We start from the raw sequence: 24,891 nt of genomic DNA on the forward strand, positions 1-24,891 counted from the left end.
CTTCTTCTACGGCAGATAAATATCCTGCATCCAAGGATGACAGAACAGCTCCTCTAATGAGGGCCTTTCCAAGTCCAGCATGGATAAACACTGCCTGATCAGATCTTGGCACTCTGGCAGAGAAACCAGAAACCACTGGGCAGTTGGAGAAGGCTCCTGTTGGCTTTGTCCCACTATTCCCATGCCCAGGCTGTGCTGGATGTGCTCAAAGCTGGGCCTGAACTTTCCCATCAATTCCCTGTTTTGGAGGAGAGCAGGACATGTGCCACCTCCTCAGCAGCTGCCAGTGCAGGACGCTCACAAGCCCGCTGCTGGCTCCCAGCACTGGGATTCCCCCCGTGCCCAGAGAAGAGGATCCACCTAGAGAGAGCCCTTGTGGCCGTGAGAGCTGATGGTCCCAGCTGATGTTCTGGCCCCTCCTGAAAGGGTGCTCCCCGCAGACCATCTGGTGCAGCAGGATGCCCAGGGACCAGATGGTAGCTGGCTTGCCATAGTACCGGCCAAAGTGGCTCCATTCCGGGGGGCTATATGACCGTGTTCCTATGGAATACAGATGGAGTTCATCAGGGGGATGCTGCTGCTCCCAGAGCCTGGCCCCAGCATCCCTGGGCATGTGGGGGCTGCCCCAGTGGCACACAGGGTGACCCACTGCCCTCTCACCAGCACCTGGGACTTGTGTACAGACTTGGGGTTGGAAAAGAAGCCACTGGTGATGGAAGAGGAAAGTGGAAACCATGGCAAGGCCTGACCATGACAAGGAGGAACCCACTCAGTGCTGGGAAAAACCATGCCTTCATCCTCCCTATCTGCATTGCAGCAAAAAACATTATGAACCCAAAACAAACCAGGTGAGTGAAGCAGTCCAAGCCCTTTCTCACCTGCACACCAAACCGGCTGGGGCACATATTCTGCCCCTGCCTCTCTGCTACCCCCACCAATGGGTGTTTTTGTTGGGCTGCCTGCCCCAGCCCCAGTTCTGGGCACAGTGGTGGGCAAAGGCTGCCACCACAGCTGGAAGTTGTCTCCCCACTCAGCCCTGCTCAAAAGCACTCAGCTGAAATCTCAGTGCCATGAAGGGCAGCAAAAGGGGGAATCCCCACTGCCACATCCAGCTTGGGCTGTGAGATATTGGGCCATGAGATGCCGGGACAGGGAGCACACCCCTGCATGGGCTCACCTGCAAAGTGAGTGTAGGCTGTGTCTTGCAGGTAGATGCCACAGCCAAAGTTGATCAATTTTGCCTGGCTGGTGTCCAGGTCAAGCAGGATGTTCTCTGGTTTGATGTCCCTGTGCAGGACCCCGCAGCTGCTGCAGTGCCGCACGGCCTCCAGCACCTGGCGGAACAGCTCCTGCGCCTCCTCCTGGGGCAGGAAACGCCGTGCCCGAATAAAACGCTGCAAGTCCTGAGAGCGCTCTGGGTGCTCCAGCACCATCACAATGTTGTTGGGGATCTCAACAACAGCAGCTGGACCACACCAGGGAAGCCAGTGGACACCTTGGCCAGCAGCACTATCTCCAGGGGTGCGCTGGTGCCGTCGGGCTGCGGGAGGAGCACGATGCCGTCAGTGGGGCTGATGCTGTGCCGTGGCTCGGGGAGCCCTCATCCAGCCCGGGATGCTCTGCGCCCTGCGCTGGCCCCACGCCCGCTCTCCCTCGGGGTGTCCTGGCAGCTCCCACCCTGCCGGATCTCGGCTCATCCCCAGCCGGCAGCCCCAGCTTCTGCTGCTGGTCCCGCTCACTCACCAGCTCGCCCCTGTGCCGGACGCGGTTCCGTGGCACCCTTTTGATGGCCACCTGCAAGCCAAGAGCAGCAGCGGGGTGAGCTCGCCGCCCGCCCTGCCCAGCCCCATCCTCCCTCCGCCTCCTCCGCCTGCACCGGCCGCCGGCCACCGCTCACCGGGGTGCCCTCCGAGAGCCGCGTGGCTGCGAAGACGCTGCCAAAGCCGCCGCGCCCCAGCAGCAAGCCCAGCCTGTCCTGCTCTTTCAGGCCCTGCTGCGCCTTCCCTGCGACCAGGACGCGGCGGTCAGCGCTCGGCCCGGGGCCAGCAACGGCCCCCGAGCTCCCCTCACCCGCCCCGGGCCGGCCATGCCCAGGCGTTCGCTCTTCGGAACGCAGCACGGGAGGCTTGGGGCCGGCGGCCGCGCTGCCGAGCGGCGGAGCTCGGGCCGGGGGAGCCGCAGCGGAGGCAGCGGGAGTGGCCGTGCCGCGTGTGTGCTCCGCGGGCCCCGGGAGGAGCCGGGGCCGGGTTCGGGGCCGGGCTCAGGCCAGGCGGAGGCAAAGGAAGGCGATGCCGCCCCAGCCCCAGGCACTGATGCCCGCCCATCAGCGCCACCGCAGGCACGGCCAGAGCTGGCCCGAGGCGAGACCACAGCGGGGTGGCCGGGGCTGGGCACCGGGCAGCCCTGCCCGGGGTCAGGGGTGGGCCGGGGGTATGGCCCGGCCAGGCATGGGGAGAGAGACTGGGAGAGGAGGGGACACCGGGAAAGGAAGAGTGGGAGAGGGTGCGGGACTCTGGGAGAGGGAGAGGAGAAGCGTGAGGGAGTCGACAAAGGCGCTTCTTTCGGGTTTTTTTGCTGTTTTTGCTGCTTTCCCTGCCAATGCTGCTGCTGCTGCTGCTGCCGCCGCTGCAACTGAAGCTCTGGGGCCGTTTGTCCCTGTGTCTGTTTGTCCGTAGCCCGCTCGCTCCTGCGCTGAGCCCGCACTCCCTGGGGGTCGCCCCTGAGCCTGTCCAAACATGGGAACTTTGCTGTGTTCAGCCAAGACTCAGAGTCTGGACTCAAGGCAGCGGCACAGGAATCCCCTCGGTCACTGCTGTGCATTTTCCCTGCTGAGGGTCAAACACTATTGGAGCCTGTTCCCTGAACTCATAATTTTTACCTGACCCATGCACTGCATTTACCTGAACAGCACTGCTTTCCATAAAAAAAAAAAAAAAAAAAAAAAAAAGCAAACAAACAAACAAAAAAAAAAAACAGGGGAAGGCAAACTGTGCATATCTCATGGTATTTTAGTGTCTAAAACATGCCAAGTCATGGATCTTAGAGGTGAGATCCATTTGGAATTAATAGACTTCCTAACAAGTCCATTTTCATCCCAGATTCCGCATGAAATGGGAACCCTGAGCTTGTGGAAGTGCCTGAAAGATGCCCTGTTCCTGTGCAGGGACACTGAGGCTGAAGCAGGAGCCTGAGCTCTCTCTGGGGCAGCCTCCTCCCAGCTGGAATTTGTGCCGTGCTGGGAAAGGAGGAGGAGGGGGAGAGCGCTGGCGCTGTGTGGCAGGAGCAGGAGGTTTGGGCCGCAGGACATTCTGTCTGCGCCGCTGCCCCGCAATGGGCGGCCGTACCCGGGGCTCTGGGCCTGGCCCCACGTGCACTGAGCTCCCGACACTGCAGGAGCTCCCCGGGCTGGGCTCAGCTTCCCGCTGGGCCTGGGCAGCAGGCTGGGCTCCAGCTGGGATCAGCAGCAGCTGGAAATACCTCTGCGCATCTCCATTTGCTGCTGCTGCTTGGAAGAAGCGATGGAGAGAGTCAAGAGGTTCTGTGTTCTCTTTCTCCTGGTGGATTTTTTCATTTGATTTGACTCTCAAGAGGCAATTTCTGTGATGGCCTCTGTCAGTTGATTCTATTTCAGCAGTGGCAACAGGGCTGTGTTTGAGCACTGCAAATGTTGCCTGTGTGGCTTTAATTCTCCTTGACTTTGTGCTCAGGGATTTGTGAGCATTTCAAGATCTGCTAATCCTGATGCCTGGGACCAAAAGCCTGACTTCAGCTATTGCTGGCCACGGGCTATGTACAAATCACCAACAGGACGAGACTGCTGAGGAACGTGTATCGAGCTGTTTATTTTCCAGCATCAGTCTCATTGCATGGTTATGACAATGGGAAGATGCCAGCACCTCGTGTCCTTGGCAGCAGACAAAGAACTTAATGTTACAACTTAGTTGAAAAGTTTTTTGACCAATCACAAAAAGAAAAAGCATATTGACAGTAGTTCTATCCAACCACTGCAAGCACAGGTTCCTTTGGTTAAAACAATGGTTGCTTGTTTTGTATACAATACCTGCTTGCGAGCCTTTAAACACAATGCACAGATCTCCATTATTAAGCTTAGAACTTCCTAATATCTCTGTGGCTTAGGGATTTATTCTAGACAAGCGTTAATACACCAACAATTGTTCTATTTGTCCTTACTTTCTACTTCTAATATAACTTTTCTGCTAACAAATCTTATGGCTACCGCTTAGCTCTAATCACAGTTCTGCTGTCTCTGAGGCCCGCCTTTTGCAGGTTTCCCAAAACCCTCTGATTTTAAGGATTCCCACATTCACCATCATGAAAGTGCTCAGGGTAGAGCTGATCACAAAAGGCAATTGCAGTTTAACAGATAAATTTCAAGTGGCAAGCAGAAGAGTGGCAAGAGCAGCCAGGATCTCCAATTCACAAGGCAAAGGCAGCAGCAGCCTCCTGCTGTCACCTCAGGGTGAGTAAAACAGTGCTGAAAACAGCGCTGGAACCCGATCCTTTCTTCCTCTGAGGGCTGGCTCGGGGCAGCACAGTCGGGCCCTGAGCAGTCAGGGCTGTGTGTGGGTGCTGGTTGGTCTGCTCCAGAATTGAGCTGGAAAAAGCCCTTGGGAGCCGAGGCAGGAGCAGGCGGGAAGGGGCCGGCACTGCTGCTGCTCCTGGCCGGGAGCCCCGGCTAGGCCGGGCCAGCGCCCCCTGCACTGCGGCTGCTGCTGCTGCCAGAGCCGGGCGGGACTCGGGGACAGGGAACGGACACGGGGGGACAGCAAAGGCCTGGCGGCTGCAGGGATGGTGGCGCTGGGGCCGGGGCCAGCACAGAGCTTCAGCCCGCAGTTAACCCCGAGGGAAACGCTGGGGAAAGGCTCCATTTCAGCCTTTCTGCACTCATTGCTGTGAAGGGACTGAAATTAATGGAGAACAAGCAGGACCCGACCCCTTCTCCTTTGGGAGGAGCCCCAGGCCTGGGGCTGTGAGGGGCCATGAGGGGCTGTGAGGGGCTGTGATGGAATTGTGAGGGGTCCTGAGGGGCCAGGAGGAGTTTTTAGGGGCCATGAGGTTCTCTGAGGGGCCATGAAGGGCTGTTGGGGACCTTGGGGGAAGAAGGTCTCTGAGAGGCTTTGGGAGGCCAGGCACCTAATGGAAAAAAGGATCCATTATGACACTGTGGAACCAAGGAGACTGTTTTTTACAGCATAGAAACTTATGGAGTCAAAAGTCCATTGTGACTTTCTGGGGCCTCATGGAACCATGGAGACCATTATGACACTTCAGGACTCGCTGGAACCAAGGGCGGCCATTGTGACACTGCAGAGCCTCATTTAACCAAGGGCTCATTGTAGCACAGCAGGGCATCATGGAATCAAGGGGATCGTAGTGGGGCTCCATGACACCATGGGGACATTCTGACTCTGTGGAACCAAGGAAACCATTGTGACACTACAGGGCTCGTGGAACTAGGAACTCATGTAACAGTGAGGAGCCCAATGGAATCAATGGGCCATTCCGTACTTCAGGGAAACATGGAGCCAAGGTGCCCTGGTGACACTGTGGGGCCTCATGGAATCCTGGAGACCATTATGGCACTTTGAGGCCTTGTTGAATCAAGGGGCTCTGCAGGGCCTTGTGGAACCAAGGAGCTCTTTGTGACACTGCAGATCCTCATGGCAGCAAGGAGCAAGTGTGACACAGCCACACCCTCAGGAACCAAGGGTCCAATGTGATCGTGGGTAGCCCTAAGGAACCAAGGGGCCATTGTGCCATTGCGCTGTTCCATGAAACCAAGGAAAGCATTTTGACACTGCAAGGCCTCATGGAAGCAAGGGGCCATTGTGCCACTGAACAGCGAAGGAGACCATTGTGGTATTGCTGGCCCTTATGGAAACAAAGATCTGTTGTGATACTACAGGCTCTCATGGAACCAAGTGGACATTGTGATGCTGCAGGGCCCCAGGGATCCAAGAAAACGGAAAAATTCTGATTGGCTTGGCTTGACTGGTCCAGCTGACCTTGTCATGTTGAGAGTTGCTTCTCATCTAGCCCTGGAGTTCTGTGCTTTCCTTCTTGTGGAAAAGAACTCTCCTTATCCAAGGGTTCATGGCTGAAATTGGGATTTTACCTCCATATTTGATTAAGTCCAAAGATTGTCCCACATGTAACCTGCCAGAACAGATAGCTCATGATGGCTTGAGCATTTTGGGGGCCACCTTTCATCTGCCTTCAAAACACTGGGAGGCCAAGCTTTTCTTTCCATGGAAAAAGCATCTTTCAAGTCTAGGTGTCCAAAACCAAAATTGGGAATCTGCCTCCAAAATTCCCTATATCCAAGGACAGCTCTCAGACAAAAGCTGTCAGGACTGTCTAGGTTCCCTTGGCTTCCTAAGGGCCAGTACTCATCTACCTGTGAAACACTGGGGCTCTGTACTTCCCTTCCTATGGAAAAGAACTGTCTTTCTCATCCAGGTGCCCATGGACAAAACTGGGATTTGGCCTCCCAAATTCCCTCCATCCAAGGATGGAGCACCTAGACAAAGGTAGCCAAGGCAAACAGGTCTAGCTGGCCTTGGCCTCCTTAGGGCTGCCTCTAATCAGCCTTTGAAATACTGGGGCTCTGCCCTTTCCTTCCTGTAGAGAAGAACTGTCATTCTGGTCCAGGCACCCATGGCTGAAATGGAATGCCATCTCCAAAACTTCCCAAATATCCAAAGATTGCTTTCAGACAAAAGCTGCAAGAACAGACACATCTGGCTGGAAAGCCCAGATTAGGAACAAAGAGAAAGGAATTTCCCTCCCAGAGCAGGGCTGTGGCACAACACATTCACCAGAAGGAGTCTATGTTAGCCCCAGGCTTTTTGTGGGCAGGCAGAGGCAGGCAGGAGGCAGAGCTGTCAGCAAAGGAAGGGGCCAGCCAGGTGGGGCAGCCGGGGGGTGCCGACAGCCTGCAGGGACAGAGGCGCAGGGCAGGGACACCGTGGGACAGCCTGGGCTGCACAGGGCACAGGGATGGGCAGCAGCTGCAAGACAGCCCTGCCAGAGCCAACTTGGGCAGCACTTTGGCCATGGCTGCTGGGCCTGGGCCTGAGGCAGGAGCAGGAGACAAGTGACCCTTGCAGGCCTGGGGCCTCATTGCCTCCTTGTCCCTGCTCAGCAGCCTGGCAGGGGCTGCCCCATGCTCCTGCCCTTGGCATTGCACATCCCCACATGGCAGTGCCCATCCCGGGAAGAGCCCTGAGCAAGGAGGGAGGGACAGGATCTGCCTGGCCAGGGCCTGGGGCTCAGGCCTTGGCCCTTTGCATTCCTGAAACACATCCAGGTTTGCTCAGCACCAGAGACATCTTTGCCTTGTTTGTCCCCAGCTGTCATCACCACCTCCAATGTTCTGCTCTAACTGGAACCTGGGGACACTTTCTCAGTCATGTCCCTCTGTGGGACCCATTAAAACTTCAAGAAAATTTGGAGTTTAAATTTAATTTTGAGTTCTTGAGAAGTTGTTGAAGACCCTCTCAGGGACTGAGTCTGATGTAAACAACAGCAAAGCCCCAGGAGGCTCATTAAGGTCCTTGTGCTGTGTCTGTGCTGCTGAGCTTTAAAGGAGCAGCTCTTCCCAGGACAAGCTCCTCTCCCAGTCCAGCAGGGCTGAGGGCTCTGCCTGCAGTCACTGAGGGGACAGGAGCCAGGCAGAGACAGGCTGAAGGCAATCAGGATTTGGAAGACATTGAGCTGAGACTTCACCTGGGGAAACATCTTCACAGCCCTGGGCATGGTGAGTGTGTGGGTGCAGGGCAATGTCTCCTGTGATCCTGGAGGGATCTCCTGGCGCCAGCACATCCCACAGCCTGGGGGATGTGTCATGAGAACTCTCCCAGTTTCTCTGTCAGCAGAGGAGGAGGAGGAGGAGGTGGATGTGCTGCAGAGCGGGGCTGCCCTGGGCACCGTCAGAGGGACAGGGCAGGACGGCTCCTTCTGCCAGGGACAGCTGCAGTGGATGAAGCTGGGGCTGCAGCCAGGGCTGCTTAGAGCTTCAGCTCATGCCCAGCTCATTTCTAAAGTGGACTTGTCATGAGCTCATTCAGGAGTTTCGTGCGTGGGTCTCTGCTTTCCTGAATCTGTGCTCCCACTTTTCCCTGGCTCAGCTTGGTGGCAATGGAAACTCAACTGTCCAGGGCAGAGCAGGGGCTGAGGCTCTTAAACCATCACACTGAGTTTTCCTGGGAACCTCAGCAATTGCCTGCACCTGCCCAGCCTCCAGATCCATGCACTTTTCCATGGTGCCCAGGCTGGGGGAGCTGTTCTTTAATCCCTGCAGGGCCCAGCAGCTGCAGGGCAGGGCTGGCCCAGGGGCTGGGCTGGGCTCTGGCAGCTCTGGCAGGGAAGGAGCCCGGGGCCACAGGAGCAGCTGGGGCTGGGACAGCTCCAGCAGCAGAGCCGTGGGCAGGCAGGGAGGGAGGCAGTGCTGAGGGAAGCCCTGCTGCAGGGCAGATGTGGCACCTGCCAGGCCTGCCCTGCAGGGCAGACACTGCCCTGAGCAGCACAGCTCTTGTGTCCCCTCGCAGACAGCACAGCCCTCAGCCCGGGGGCTCAGGGCCCTCAGTCCCTCCTGGGCCAGCAGAGCAGCCCCAGAGATGAAGGGCATCTCTGCAACCCTGTGCCCATTCCCTGCTGACCAGGGCCTGAGGGCCACTGTCCTGCCCTGCTGCTGCCTGGCAGGGGCTGGGCAGGGCCGGCCAGGGAACGGCTTTTCCTCAGGCCCGGCTCCCTCTCTCTCTTGGCCTTGCCAGGGTGCTGCTGGCATTGCTGAGGGGCTCTCTGCAATGCCAGTTCCAGCTGCAGGGCCAGGCCCAGCCCTTGGGCTCCTCCTGTGCATGCTGAGCACAGCAATGGGGTGTCCCAGCTCCCTGTGCCCGGGCAGCTCTGGGCAGGGCTACACTGTGGAGACTGATGACTGGATGCTTTCAGAAGGATTAAACTGGTTGCCAAATTCTGCAAATTACTTTTTATAGAAGTCATCTTTGATACTTCCTGTTGGTTTCTTTGCTTTACTTTTATAATATTGTCCCTAAACAAAAGACATTTATCCTGACATATCTCATTTTGTTCCTCCACACCTTCACTGTTACCCACAGACTGTGCCAATGAGGAGCGATGCTCCTGGTGGGTTTAAATGACCTTAAGGACTTCCAAGCAGACTTTTCACAGGCGATCCCCCTTTTGTTCCTTCTCTGGAGCTGCAACAGCAATGTCTGTGTGCAGAGCTGGGGGCAGATCGGGGCTGGCCCAGCAGCTGTGCCCAGCAGCAGCAGCACTTGGTGTTGCCAGTGCTGCTGCCATGGCCCTGCCCCACTGCCCTGGTGGCCCTGGTGTTGCTGCAGGGCCTGAGTGCTCTCAGGGCCGGGCACAGCCCTGGGGGTGGCAGTGCCGGGGCTGCAGCAGGGACAGCCCATGGGCACTGCTGGGGCAGCGCTGACGTCTCAGGCCAGGCCCTGGGGGCTCCAGGCTCCTTGCCCAGGCTCTCTCAAGGACACAGCCAGGCAAATGCTCAGCACAGAAAAGCCCCGTGAGCAGCCCCAGGCTGGCCGTAGGCAGGCTGGGGGCAAACAGCATGGCTGGGGCTCTGCAAGGGCCGTGGGGGAGATGGGAAGGAGCAGCAGAGCAGGGGCTGATCCATCCCCAGTGCGCTGCACAGCCCAGGGCAGCATCCCAGAGCGTCCTCATGGAGCTGCCAACAACATCCCCCCTCTGCAGCCCTGGCCTCTCCCCCAGCTCACACAGGTGCCCCATCCTTGCAGGCACAGACACGGCAGCACTGGATCAGGAGCCCCTGTTTGCATTGCACAGAGCAGGGAGAGCACCCCCATGCTGTTGGTGTGGGGACATGAACCTGAGGGAGCACAAATGCCATCAGTCCTGGGGCCAGCAAGGGCTGGGGGACACCAGGGAAACCACTCAGCTTTGTCCTGGCCTCTGCAGTCAGCCAGAAAGTTTGTTCCCATCAGCTGGAAGTTTCCTGTCTCACTGCAGATGCTGTTGCCACTGCTCCAAGGGTGGTTTCAGAGTGTGCCAGAAGAAGCAAGGTTGGAAAAGACCTTGGAGATCATCAAGTACAACCTGTTCCATGACACCACCTTGTCTCCCTGCGTCTCCTCTTCTCCAGGATAAACAACCCCAGCTCCCTCAGTCACTCCTCACAGGATTTGTGCTCCAGACCCCTCACCAGCCTTGGTGCCCTTCTCTTGACATGCTCCAGCCCCTCCATGTCCTTCCTAATCGAGGTGTGGCCTTACCAGTGCTGAGCACAGGGGAAGAATCACTGCCCTGCTCCTGCTGGCCACACCATTCCTGATCCAGGCCAGGAGCCATTGGCCTTCTTGGTCACCCGGGTACACTGCTGGCTCCTGTCCAGCCTGCTGTCCATCAGTCCCTGCAGGTCCCTTTCTGCCTGGCTGCTGTCCAGCCACTCTGTCCCCAGCCTGTAGTGCTGCAGGGGTTGTTGTGGGCAAAGTGCAGGACCCGGCACTTGGACTTGTTCAACCTCACCTTGTGGGGTTTGGGCCCTGGATCCAGCCTGTTCAGGGCCCTGTGCAGAGCCCTCCTACCCTCCAGCACATCCACACTCACACCCTGCTTGGTGTCATCTGCAAATTTGCTGATGCTGGACTCAGTCCCCTCATCCAGATCATCAATGCAGACATTGAAATCCACGCTGGCTGGCTCTGATCCCTCGGCCATCCTGTGGGCGCCCTGTGATGGCACTCAGGGTGATCTGTTCCATAAACTTGCCAGGCACCCAGGTCAGGCTGACAGGCCTGGAGTTCCCCAGCTCCTCCTTCCAGCCCTTCTTGGCGATGGGCTCACATTGGCACCTCCAGTCCTCTGGGACCTCCCTGGTGAACCAGGACTGATGGTAAATGATGGAGAGCAGCTTGGGGAGCTCATCCACAGCTCCCTCATCCCCCTGGGATGGATCCCATCTGCTCCCAGAGACACCTGTGAGCATCTGAGTGGCTCAGCAGGTCCCCAGGTGCTTCCTCCTGGATTACAGGGGCTGTTCTGCTCCCTGTGCCTATCCACCAGCTAAGGACTTGTCCTGAGGACAATTTGACTTAGTCTTGAAAACTGAGGCAAAGAAGGGGTTAGGTACCTCAGCCTGTCCGTCATATTTGCTAACCACATCTCCCCTAATAATGAATGGAGATTCTCCTTGTACCTCCTTTTGCCATTAATGTATTTATAGAAACATTTTTATTATCCTTCACAGAAGTGGCCTGGTTAAACTTTAAGCTTTTACCTCTCTTCTTTCTGCATGACCTAACAACATCCTTAAACATTTCCTGAGTTACCTGCCTCTCTGTCCAAAAGTTGATGCACCTTCTTTTTTGCCCCATGTTCCTGCAAAAGGCCCATCACATACAGAACGTCACCTGTTGGCTAAGGAACGCCTCAGAGCAGGAAAATACAAGAGTCTATAAATTAAAAGAAGGAAAGCAAGCTAGTAAAGTAAAAGAAGAAAAAGAGGCTGGGAAGGCTGACAAAAACTGGGACCTTCCTGACCACTTACCTCGTCCTACCCTTGCAGTACCTCAAATCCTTTCTCAAATTCCTCTTTCTGTGGACCCAATTCCTCCTCCTCTCCCAGCTGTCATTCCTTTACCACCTCCTAACCCAGTTATACCTCCAACACCTTCCCCTCCACCCTCTGCTTACTCTCTTTAACCTTCATTACTGTCTCCTTACCTCTACCATCTCATGCACCCCTTATTCACCAGCAAGTTCCTGCTCTGCCTCCCCACCACAAATGAGAAGCCAAACAACATCTCAGAATCTCATTCCCAAGAGTGAAGTTACCCAGTCAGCCTCCACAGCTGATGGTGTAACACCCAGTCCAAAGTGGCTAAAGTGGAAAAATTGTTCCCCCTCAGAGAAGTTCCCATGGGTAGGGTGGCCTGTGAGATTGGATTTGTAAACGCTCCTTTGACTGTGTCCGAAGTTGGAAACTTTAAGAAAGAATTGGGAAATTTAGTGGAAGACCCAGTAGGAATAACAAATCAAATTGATCAATATTTAGCCCCTAATATTTATACATGAGGAGAATTGTACATCTTAAGCATCCTATTTTCCCCAGAAGAGACTCAAATAATAAGAACTACAGGAATGAAAATTTGTGAGCGAGAAAACCAACCTGGGCCCCAAGGTAATAAAAAATGCCTTCAGTGGAGCCTGACTGGGACCCTAATCAAGAAGAGGGGAGAAGGAATATGAGAGATCACAGGTCCCTGATGACCAGAGGGATAAAAGAATCAGTCCCTAGAGGGAGCAATACCAGGTTAGTGTTTGATAGCACCTAGGAAAAAGACAAGACTCCAGCACCATGGCTTAATAGGCTAAAGCAAAACTTCCAGATTTACTCTAATGTTGACCTAGATAGCCCCGAAGGCCAAGTCCTTCTCAACACAAAATTTGTAACTAAATCCTGGCCCGATATCAGATGAAAATTAGAAAGAATAGAGGACTGGCAGTAAAAAAGTATAATGAACATCTGAGAGAAGCCATAAGAGTATATCTGAGAATAGAAGAAAAAAAGACAAAAACAAAAGCTAAAATTATGGTAGCCATAGGCAGAGAAAGTGTAGGAGCCAACAAGGATGGGCCAGTAGAACCACTTAGAAGAGACAAAGGTTTTATTGGACCAAAAGGGGCTAGGGCTCTACTCAGTGACAAATATTGTTATTACTGTGGAGAGAAAGGACACCTAAAGAGAAATTGTAAGAAACTCCACTTAGATGAAGCCATAGCCCAGGAGCAAGAAACTCTAGAGAACATCTTAAGAAGAGATGAGAAATATGCGGAATAGGGGTGTCAAGGGTTCTATGCTCTGGGGAATTTAATGAATCATCTAGAAGAGCCCTTGGTAAATTTCGAGATTGGTCCCCAGAATGATGAATTTGAATTTTAGTTGATACCGGAGCAGACAAGTCATGTGTGACTAAAATACCAACAGGAATCACAGTCAGTAAAAAGGTCTGCAAAGTTTGAGGGGCCAAAGGAGAATCATTTGAGGCCCAGATTATCGAAGATGTAGAAATTAGAGAAAATTCCAGAGAGTGTTGAGCTAATTTCATTTACATCCCTAGTTAGGTTGTGATTTATTAGGATATAATTTACAAATCAAATTGGGAATTGGAGTAATGCCAAAAGAAGGAAAAATGGTAGTACAAATAATGGTCTATACAAAGGGAGACATAGATGAAATCAACCCAAATGTGTGGGCAGAGGAGTGAAAAATTGGTTGTTTGAATAGTCCACAAGTAGAAGTAGAGATGCAGAAAGACATCCCCCCCATTCGAGCAAGGCAGTATCCAATTTCCCCAGAGGGAAAGAAAGGACCAGCCCCAATAACTTACCAGTTATTAAAGGAAGGATTTTAGAACCGTGCATGTCTCCACATAATACTCCCATACTAGCATTGAGAAAAGCTGATGGAAGGTATCGATTAGCACAAGATTCAAGAGAAGTTAATAAAAGAATGATTGTGAGGCACCTGGTAGTACAAAACCTGTACACCCTTTTAAGCCAAGTATCTAAGGAGCATGCATAGTTCTCTGTCATCGATTTAACTCTGTCATCGATTTAAAGGATGCCTTCTGGGTGTGTCCCCTGGCTGAAGAGTGCTGGAACTGGTTTGCCTTTGAATGGGAGGACATTGAAAAGAAAACACCAACTAAGGTGGACAGGTCTTCCCCAGGGGTTTAGAGAATCCTCGAATCTCTTTGGCAAGCTCTAGAAGAACTCCTAGAACAGTTTAAACCTGACAATGGTACATATTTTACAATATGTTGATGATTTACTTGCATCAGAGGGAGAACAGGACTAAGTTAGAAGTTCTAGCATGCAGTTCCTAAATTTCTTAGGTGAAAAAGGCCTAAAAGTAACACAACAGAAACTGCAATTTGTTGAACAAGAAGTAACATATCTAGGATATAATTGGCCAAGGGTATAAAAAGTGAAGCCCCAAGAGAATGTTGGGAATTCTGTCCATCCCTGCCCCAAAGCCCAAAAGGGATGTTAGAAAATTACTAGGTTTGTTTGGGTATTACAGGTTATGGCTTCATCAGTATAATAAAAGTGTTAAATTTCCATATGGCAAATTGAACGAATCAGAGCCTGTAACCTGGACCTCAAATGACAAGAAACAGCTTCGGAATCTGAAAATTAAATTGTCCCCTGCCCCTGTACTGAGCCTGTCAGACCTTATAAAGAACTTCGACCTATTTGTAAACATGGAAGAGGGGACAGCTTGTGGAGTCCTTACACAGGACTGGGGAGGATGCAGGAAGCCGGTCGCATCTCTCTCCAAGTTGCCAGATCCAGTAGCCAGAGGGTGGCCAGCCTGTGTGCAAGTGATAGAGGCAACAGCCACCCCAATAGAAGACACACAGAAACTAACCTGATAGGGGAAGATCCGGGTTCATACCCCACATGATGTAAAAGCTGCTTTAAGTCACAAGGTCCCTCAAGGGCTAACCAACTCCCAAATACTAAACCATGAAATAATACTAATAACTACCAAGGGCCTCGAATTAGCCACTTCAAAATGTTTAAATCCAGCCCAGTTCCTCACAGGAGAGCTGTTAACAGACCCGGAGTGTGATTGTTTACAAATGATTGAAAAGCAAACTAAAGTGAGAGAAGATTTAGAAGACGGGTCCCTCCCATATAGGAGAATTTTATTTACAGATGGATCATCATGAACTGTGGCCAGTAAACAGGTCTCAGGGTATGCAACCATAGATGGGCAGAACATGCAAGTTGAGGAAATGGGAAAGCTACCCTCAAATTGGTCTGCCCAGTGCTGTGAAATCTATTCCCTGAAGAGAGGGCTAGATTTACTAGAAAAAGATAAAGGAACAATCTATACCGACTCCCAGTATGCTTTCGGAATTGTCCATACATTTGGAAAAATATGGGAAGAACAGGGGTACCTAAATTCTAAAGGCAAAAATTTAATACATTAAGAGCTAAGAAAATTAGTACTAGAGTTCATAAGGAAACCAATAGAGATAGCCAAAGGTCACATAGAAGGACATCAAAAAGGGGACACCCTTGAAATAAAGGGAAATAATTTCGCTGATCAAGTAGTGAAAGAAGTAGCTTTGCAACAGGAAAGTCCAGTTAAAATTCTTAAGATAGAGGGAACACCTAGTAGAGAAAGAAAAGAGGAAAGACTCATCTTTGACGAGAACAAATTAAGAGAGTTAGAAAAGATGAGAGGACAGCAAAAAGAAAATGGAGAATGGTGGACCCCTGATGGACGGCAAATTTTAAATAAAGCTCTAGCCCGAAAGGTGATGACAGAGTTATATGAGTTGACCCATTGGGATATACAAGGATTATGTGACCACTTTCCAAGGGATCATATGTGCATGGGAGTACGTACCATAGCAAAGGCAGTTACCAAGGGATGTTTAACTTGCCAACAAATCAATCAGAAATTAATGAGAAGAGTACTGTCTGATCTGGGGGAAGAGAGTTGGCCTTGCGGCCGTTCCAAAGCGTGCAGGTAGACATCACAGAAATGTCCCCTGTTCAGGGATACAGACACTTATCAGTGACCGTGGATCACCTCACCCATTGGGTAGAGGCGTTCCTGACCAAAACAGAGACAGCCCAAGCAGCCACAACAAAAGCAATCCTTGAAAACATCATTCCCCAATATGGGCTGATAAATAATGTTGATTCTGACCGAGGTCCACATTTTGCTGCCAAAGTCTTACAACAAGTTGTTGAAGCCCTGGGAATGAAATGGAGGTTGCACAACTCATTGGCATCCCCAGAGCTCCAGAAGAGTAGAAAGAATGAATAAAACCATCAAAAACACGTTAAGTAAATTAGTTACAGAAACCCAGATGAATTGGCTTAAATGTCTACCCTTAGCACTGTTACAAATAAGAACAAGGCCTCGAACAGGTATAAGAGTCTCACCGTATGAAATAATGTTAGGACTCCCCTTCTTGACAACCCCGTATAGCATGGGAATTTATCCAGAAGGAGAGACAGCCACCCAAAAATAGGTAAAGGCCATAGGAAGGAGATTCAAAGATCTTAGGAAAAAGGGCTATGTCCTTCAAACCTCTCCCTTAGACACTAAGGGACATAGCATCAATCCAGGGGACTGGGTGTTAGTTAAATCATGGAACTCTGCACCTTTAACCTCTAAGTTTGAAGGTCATTTTCAGGTCCTACTCACCACCAATACAGCCATACTACCCAAGAGAAGGGGTGGACACATATAACCCAGACTAAAGGACCTGCACCACCTCCCACTGAAGAGTCAAAACCAACCACATCCCCTACTAAGTCTTCTAATTAATGGATTTGACTAATCACTCAGACGATCTAAAACTAACCCTCCAGAGGAGACCTAAAGACTATTGGAGACTGTCTATAGTAAAAAACTTGTTAAGAACTGTTTAAATAATCAAAACTTGTTAAGAACTGTTAAAAATTGCAGTTAATGTTATTTATATTTTACTTTTGAGTTTGAAAAGTAGATACTTTCCTGTTGCATGTATTATTAGTTAGTGTTTATTAAATAATGAAGAAATTTTTGTTTACGTTGGAGCCTTTGTTTGTTTTGGCGTATATTATGATTTTGTAGGATTAGGCATAAGGTGTATTATGATTTTGTAGGATTAGCATAAAATCATACTATTATTTTGTAGGGTTAGGCATAAGAGTAAATACCTTGTTATTTGTTTGGTGTGAGTATTTTATCTATCATTTTGGATACCGAAAATTCTTAAAGTCATCTGACCGTTGAGTTCAAGGTTTTTAGATGAATGTTTTTGTGTTAAAAAGTTAAAATACCCCAGTTAACTCCAATCTTAGTGTATAAAGTAATCTCCTGTAGAACATCCCTCAGGGCAAAAATAAATTAGTAAAGAAAAGTCAAATGTGTTGACACCGAGAAAATAAAAACTCTGTACTAAAACCAACGAGCTCTTCTGTAGGAGAAAAGCATAACCAGGAGGCAAGGCTGGGTGAGTCTACAGTCCGCCTAAAAACAGCCACTCCAATCACTGGGTGCAGCTCAGTAGTTGTAGAGTTTAGGGGAATGCCTCATACCAGATTCCTGGGAATGCTCTTACTGATCTAACTTGTTTAACATCACACTGGGAAGTCAGAAGAGCCCATGTGCTAAATGTTACTACCCCCTTTACAGAGGGGAAGAAACCGAATCTTTAATACGAGTACATACAAATTTAAATCTAAACTGTGTCAACCTCTCTCTGTTAGCAACCTGCCAAGGGTACGGGAACACTTATTTGATTTCACAAAATATAGAATGACTGCAATGACTGCTTGGGAAGCATCCTGTAGGAGATGCTTGGCTTTGCTTTGAACGTAAGTCCAATCAAAAAGGCACAGCAGACTTAATAAAAGAGAAAGAAGTAACAACATCAGTAAATGAGAAAGAAGACCTAGAAATATCTCGTGGGAAAAACTTATTCATAGATTTAGTGGAAAAGATCAGGAAAGAGTTACATTTAACTTATTGCTGGATCTGTGGAAATACACAAATGGCCGAAGTCTGGCCTTGGGAAGGGATCAGCTTAAGACCAATAGAAATCTTAAAATGGACACAAACAAGACAAAAGGTACCAGCTATTGGACAAAGAGGAAAAGAATGGCGGGAATTGAAGTCTAAAATAATTGGAGAAGAGTAGTGTATATCTACGAATGGGAAAATGTATAAAATGTATAAATTTATAAAACCCCAGTAGGAGAAATATCCTGTAAGAGATATTTAGAAAAAAAACATCCAGTAGCTGGGTAGGTCCCTAGAGAACCCAATAAATACTGGAAGTATTATTTATTATTGATATATTGGATAAATAAATATTTTTTATTAAATAATAAACAATACCATTTTAATTTATTAATTTTATTTTTATTAAATAATGAATAATATTATTAATTTATTAAAATATTATACATTAAACAATAAGAAGCAATATTAATTTATTAAAATACTATTTTAATATAATATTATAAAAATAATATTATTATATATTAATGTTATATATAATATTAATATTATATATATAATAATACATATATTATATTATATTATATTATATTATATTATATTATATTATATTATATTATATTATATTATATTATATTATATTATATTATATTATATTATATTATATTATATTATATTATATATAATATATATACTAATATATATTATAATTGTATAATATATTATGTATTATATAATATATATTATACATATAATAATATTAATTATATATAATATATATAATTATATATTATATAATATATATAATGTATATTAATTAATATTATTAATATTAATGATATATTAATTATATATGTTATATATAATAATATTATTAATTAATCAATATAGAATCTATTATATATTATATAATATAATATAATATAATATAATATAATATAATATAATATAATATAATATAATATAATATAAGTTATATATTAATATCATATAATATTAGTAATAATAATAATAATAATAATAATAATAATAATAATAATAATAATAATAATAATAATAATAATAGTAATGATAATTATAATGATAATAATAATAATTTAAAATAATAAATTTAACACTGAAAATCCATTGGGAAGAAAGAAACAGGGTGTATCTACCGAGAAGGATCTAAACTCCATGAGTGTACTGGAAAAGGAATAAATAAAGGAATAAACAAAGGAATAAATAAAGTAATAAATGAAGAAAGAAAGGAAGGAATAAGAGGAATAGACCCATTCTGGGGTGTGAGAGAAATATCCAAGTACTGGGAATTTCCAATGACTATCAGTGGTGCTTCCTGGAAAGCTCCAGAAAACCTGGTTTGCATATGTGGGAATGTGGCTTACACTGAATTACCCGGGAAGTGGAGCAGCACTTGCACTATCGGAATTATTAAAGCGTCATTTTTCTTACTCCCAAAAGAGTCTGGATTGAACCAAGGGGTCCCAGTATGCGATTATTTCAACAAATCTAGCTGACGAAAAAGAAACTTAATTGAAATTGGAGGAACACAGACACGGAAAAACACAGTATGGACCCCCCAGGAAATAATTTGCAGTTATGCACCGGCGACCCAGATTAAAGATGGGTCCTGGGGACACCGGACCCCAATTTATACGGAGTTAAATCGGATTCTGAGATTACAGGCAGTACTCGAGATGGTATCGAACCGAGCCTCTCTAGCTTTAGACCACATAAATGACCAACTATCCCAGCCTAGAACTGTAGTGTATCAAATCAGACTAGCAGTAGTTTATTTATTAGCTGATGATGGAAGCATATGTGGAAAATTTAACTCCTCTGAGTGCTGCTTAGAAATGGATGACTGCAGTGAAGTCATTAGAAATATCTCAAAGGAAATCTGGAAGTTAGCTTATGTTGGAACACAAGAGTGGACCCCTACATTCGATACCAGCTGGTGGGACAATTTCTGGTCATTAAAAGGAAACTGGTGGGGAAAAAAAACCTTTTTCATCTTATGTGAAATTGCTGGTTTGATCCTCCTACCTTGCATGCTCCCCTGTATAATCCAAGTTGTAGCATCTGCTGTACAAGCAAGTGTAATGATACCAAAAGAGCTTAATAAAAAAGAAGTAAAAGTAATCATGATAATGAATGATCAAGAACATGAAGATGCCAAGCAAATTTACAACCAATATTAAAAATTGTACTTTCAAGAAGAAGTAATTGCTAAATGATGCAGGCTTGAGCCCAATCGAACAATTAAAGGGGGAAATTGTAGAGAATCAATTGGTAAAGGAGTTGATATAAAGTTCATTGTTAAAGGAGTTAATATTAAGTTCCAATGTTATTTATAGGATGTTTGTTGAATGTTTAACAGTTATGTCAAGTTCCAATGCTAGTTAAAGGATTTATAATTATGTAAATCCCCTCACTGTAAGGTGTTCCCCCCACTGCTCCTGTCAGCGTTCAGAAGCACATAATCACGAGAATGATTCAATGCAGGTGCTTTTATTGAAGAGCTCTGGGTGTCAAGGGTACAACCCAAATCTGTCTCCGACATGTATTCGGGACAAACATGTTTTTATAGTCAATCCTTATATAACTTTAATGTTAATTATTAAACCTATATTGTTTTATTGTATACATAGATTTCAGCCAAGCATGGGCTCATCGTGACCCCTCCCCTCAAACATCTAACATAGTTTCTCAGAATTTTTCTTATGATTATAAAATAATTGTATTTAATTACTAAACAATCATCACATCTAACAATTATATCTTTTATCATATACTGCTTACACAGGTGCAAATTCACATGATCTGGCAAACACAAAGCCTAACATTTCCAGAGTCTATTTTTAACATTTTTCTACGGCCCCACTATGTCTAGCTTCTTTCTAATTCCCCGAATTTTATGATTTTAGAATCTTTTACTATCATTCCCACTCCCATCTAAGTTGTTTAACCGCCCAACACCATAAAGAAGAGGACTGTGTCAGATAATAACCAAATATGAAAATCCCATAAAACATAACAGAAAAGAATGACCTAATGAAAACACCTAGAACAACAAGCCACGATGCAAATGAAGAATTAAAATAACGCTTCTAACCAGAGAAAACATAACACAACATCAGGACCGTGGCCAGAGCTTTTGCCTTCATCACACTAACCAGAGCAGGCCAAGAGCAGTACAGGGACCAAGGACCTGAAGCCAACAGTGGCTACCCAGAGACTCTTGAAAGGAGAGAAAACCCAGCCCTGCCAGGCCTTGCTCAGCATTGCAGTTCCCTGCTCAGAGCCTTGGGCTCCCTGCAATCCTGCCCTCAAGGATCTGCTCTCACCAGGCCCTGGGCAGCCTTGGGCACTCCCTGCCATCACTGGGGCCCAGCCATGCTCCAAGGCACTTGGAGTTTTGCTGCTGACTCTTTGAGCAGCTTCTCCATCCTTCTCTGCGTGCCTGAGGCTCCTGGAGCCAGCCCCAAATCCACCGTGGGGCTGGTTAAAACACAGAAAGCCCTCAGGAGCTCTTTGTCTCCCTTCCATTGTCTTTGGGTCTCCAGGGCTTGTGCAGTGATTGGAGTCAGTTTGGAGTTCTTTTCAGGAGGAAGATTCCAATGTGCACCTCATGATTTTTCTTTTCAGTCAATGGAATATTTTTTTTTGTTTTCATTTCAAAGAAGAAGGGACAGAAGCATTTCCCAGGTGATCTTGATGCTGAATGTCTCCTTAGGAGGTCTGGGCAGGGAGAAGAATGAGCCCCTTGCAGGGGCTGTCCCTGTTTGGACAAGCTGCTCCTCACCCCCAACCTCACTCTGTCTGACATGGCCCACCAGGGACTGACATCTCAAAACACATAAAAAAATGAAAGTATTTTTCCTTATAAAAAAAATTTAATTAATAAATAAAGTTATAAACATAATATTCTAATTTATATTTTTATTATTTTTATTACATTAGTTTTATATTTTCCTTTAAAAATCTATACATATTTTAGTAATAAAAAAAAATTGTCCCTCATTCTAAGAATTCCTTTCATTAATTAATTAATTTAATTAAGAAAAACACAATTCCTTCCATTAATTAATTATTCTTTCTTGGCGACTTATTTCTTCCTCTTTATGGTAATTAGTTATATTTGTCGTCTTTTTATCATCTTTTTTATCATCTTTTTAATCATCTTTTTCTCACACAGGGTCAAGGGGCAGCACTTTGGGGTCCCTGGAGACATTTCTGGGGCACATTTGGGGCAGTTTTGGGTCTGGAGAGGGAATTCAGAGAGAACTTGAGGGTCTGGAGGACACTTGGGGGAGCCGGGTGGGCACTTGGTGGGGCACTCGGGGATCCCGAGGGACAGTTCGGGGTCCGGGGCAGCACTTGGGGATCCAGGGGGGCCCTTGGAGGTCAGGGAGGAGAATTTGGGGCCCTTCGGGGTCCGGGCGGGCCCTTGGGGAACCGCTGACGGGACTCTCTGGGGCGCGGGGGGTGATGGGAGTTGTATGCGCAGGTATCATAAGATTTATTAGGGCCGCGGAGCATCACGGGAGTTTGAGGCGCAACTGCAATGGCCCTCGGTGGGGCGCCGGGCATGACGGGAGATGAAGTCCCGGCTGGAATAGCGCCGGACGTGCGCCGCGGAGCATGATGGGAGCTGAAGTCCCGGAAGTGGCTCGATCACGATGTTTGGGGGTCCGGGACGGCTGTTAGGGGACACTTTTGCGTCCGAGCCTCGACTTGAAACCCTCAGGGAAACTTACGGGGAGCTCTAACCGGACTCTTTAGGGCGCGGGGCACGGCAGGAGTTTTAGGCGCGGGACTGTGTTCTGAGGGGCTCTGGGGCCGCGGGGGATGAGAGGAGATGAATTTTTACAAGTGGCTGTACGGGGCATCTTGGGGTCAGGAGGACTCAGAGGGTCCCGGGCGCTTTCGGAGGCTCCCTAATGGGCGGTGAGGGGGCATTGAGGGATCGTGGAGGGTCTGGGGAACACTGATGGGACAGATGGGGATGATCCTGGGGTACTGTGGAGCGCGGGGCATGACGGGCGTTGTAGTCCCGGCTCCAATGGGGCTTAATGGGGCCGCGGGGTGTGATGGGAGTTGTATGCAAGGAGAAAATATGGTGCCTTTTTGGGCACGGCCCCTAGGCCCAGATTCCTAGTGATGATTGGCTGGGAACGGCGATGGGTGGGAGCCTCGGCAAATGCGATGTGGCGGAGGCGGAAACAGCCAAATCACCCTCCTACAGTCCTTCCAGGAACAGTCCAGTCCATTCCAGTACAGACCAATATAACTCCACTAAAGCCCATTTCATTCCAAGTAGAACCCAGTTCAACCCCAGTGGCCCTCCAGTCCCTCCCAGTGCAGCCCTGTCTGTCCCAATACACCTGAGTTCATTCCCAGTCGTTCCCAGTTCTTCCCAACCTGATCCATATGATGCCCCAGTGTCCCCAGTTTTGTCCGCAATGCCACCAGTGTCCTCAGGTTGTCCCAGTCCTCCCCAGTGTCACTCCCAGTATGTCCCAGTGTCTCCCACAGCATTCCCAGTATGTCCCAGTCCTCCCCAGTGTCACTCCCAGTATGTCCCAGTGTCTCCCACAGCGTTCCCAGTGTTCCCAGTATGTCCCAGTCCTCCCCAGTGTTTCCAAGGACAGTTTCATTTCTCACGGTGGCCGTGGCAGCCAAACCCAGCAGTGGGGTCAGTGCAGTGCCCATGGCCACAGCCCCTTGCAGGGGCCCAGTGCAGCTTGGGCTGATGATCCACCCTCACAGCTGGCCCAGGGCAGCTCTGCAGTGCCTTTGGTGGCACCTGGGGCTGGCACACACCTGAGCAGTGTGTCTGTTTGCAGTGAGAAACTCAGGAGATTCAGATTGCTTCAAAAAACCCCAAAAAGTGAAAACCCCTCTTAGGCTGGGTGCAGCCAGCTCTGCAAGCACAGCAGGGCCCAGGGCAGTGAGGACAGACAGGATGGGGCTGGGCAATGTGGAACAAGGTTGCCCACACTGGGTCAGAGCTCCAGGCACAGCTTCTGTGAGCAGGCCAGAGCTGCTGAGGAGAGACCCTGGGTCAATATCAATCACAGAATGCTGCAATTGCCTCTGCTCTAAAGAGAAATTTAATCAAAGACACCCTTTAAAATGGGAATGTATATTTTCTTACTGCTCTTTGAAATCTTTCTCCATGATTGGACTAGGAGAACTTTAATGACTCTCTCAGGGCTTTGCTGTTGTTTACATCAGACTCAGTCTTTGAGAGTCAATAACACAAAGCTAAGTTTAAATTCCAAATTTTCTTGAAGTTTTAATGTGTCCCACAGAGGGACACCACTGGGAAAGTGTCCCCAGGTTCCAGTTAGAGCAGAACACTGGAGGCAGTGATGGCAGCTGGGGACAAACAAGGCCAAGGTGTCTCTGGTGCTGAACAAACCTGGATGTGTTTGAGGAATGCAAAGGGCCAAGGCCTGAGCCCCAGGCCCTGGCCAGGCAGATCCTGTCCCTCCCTCCTTGCTCAGGGCTCTTCCCGGGATGGGCACTGCCATGTGGGGATGTGCAATGGCAGGGGCAGGAGCATGGGGCAGCCCCTGCCAGGCTGCTGAGCAGGGACAAGGAGGCAATGAGGCCCCAGCCCTGCAAGGGTCACTTGTCTCCTGCTCCTGCCTCAGGCCCAGGCCCAGCAGCCATGGCCAAAGTGCTGCCCAAGTTGGCTCTGGCAGGGCTGTCTTGCAGCTGCTGCTCATCCCTGTGCCCTGTGCAGCCCAGGCTGTCCCACGGTGTCCCTGCCCTGCACCTCTGTCCCTGCAGGCTGTCGGCATCCCCCGGCTGCCCCACCTGACTGGGCCCTTCCTTTGCTGACAGCTCTGCCTCCTGCCTGCTTCTGCCTGCCCACACAGAGCCTGGGGCTGATACCAAAAGGGTTCATTGAATTTTTACTGTGCCTGTGAACTTTCTGCACAGGAACAAGGCATGCAGGGGCTGCTTTCCCAGCAAGGATGGTTGGAAGAGAAGAAGAAAACATCTGGCTCAAGGGTGCAGGGATAGAGAAAACAAGGACTGAATCTGGGAACTTGGGGTGGGTTTTATGGAAATGGGTAAATTGTAATTCACATTTAGTGACTGTATAGAAGCAACACGCTGGTAAAATTAAATGTCCATGTGAGGTTGGGAGTTATCCCTCACTAGAGCTCAGGCCTGAATAAATGACACCCTCTGAAACAGGAAATTCGTGTACAGGGACAAAGCAGCTCTGTGCTCAGGACACTGAGGACAGCAGAGGAGACCTGGGAGGGATTGAAGGGAGATTTCAGAGATGGTGGATCTTGGCGCAATAGAGA

The sequence above is a fragment of the Melospiza melodia genome, unplaced genomic scaffold (assembly GCF_035770615.1).
Source record: "Melospiza melodia melodia isolate bMelMel2 unplaced genomic scaffold, bMelMel2.pri scaffold_18, whole genome shotgun sequence".
NCBI lineage: Eukaryota > Metazoa > Chordata > Aves > Passeriformes > Passerellidae > Melospiza > Melospiza melodia.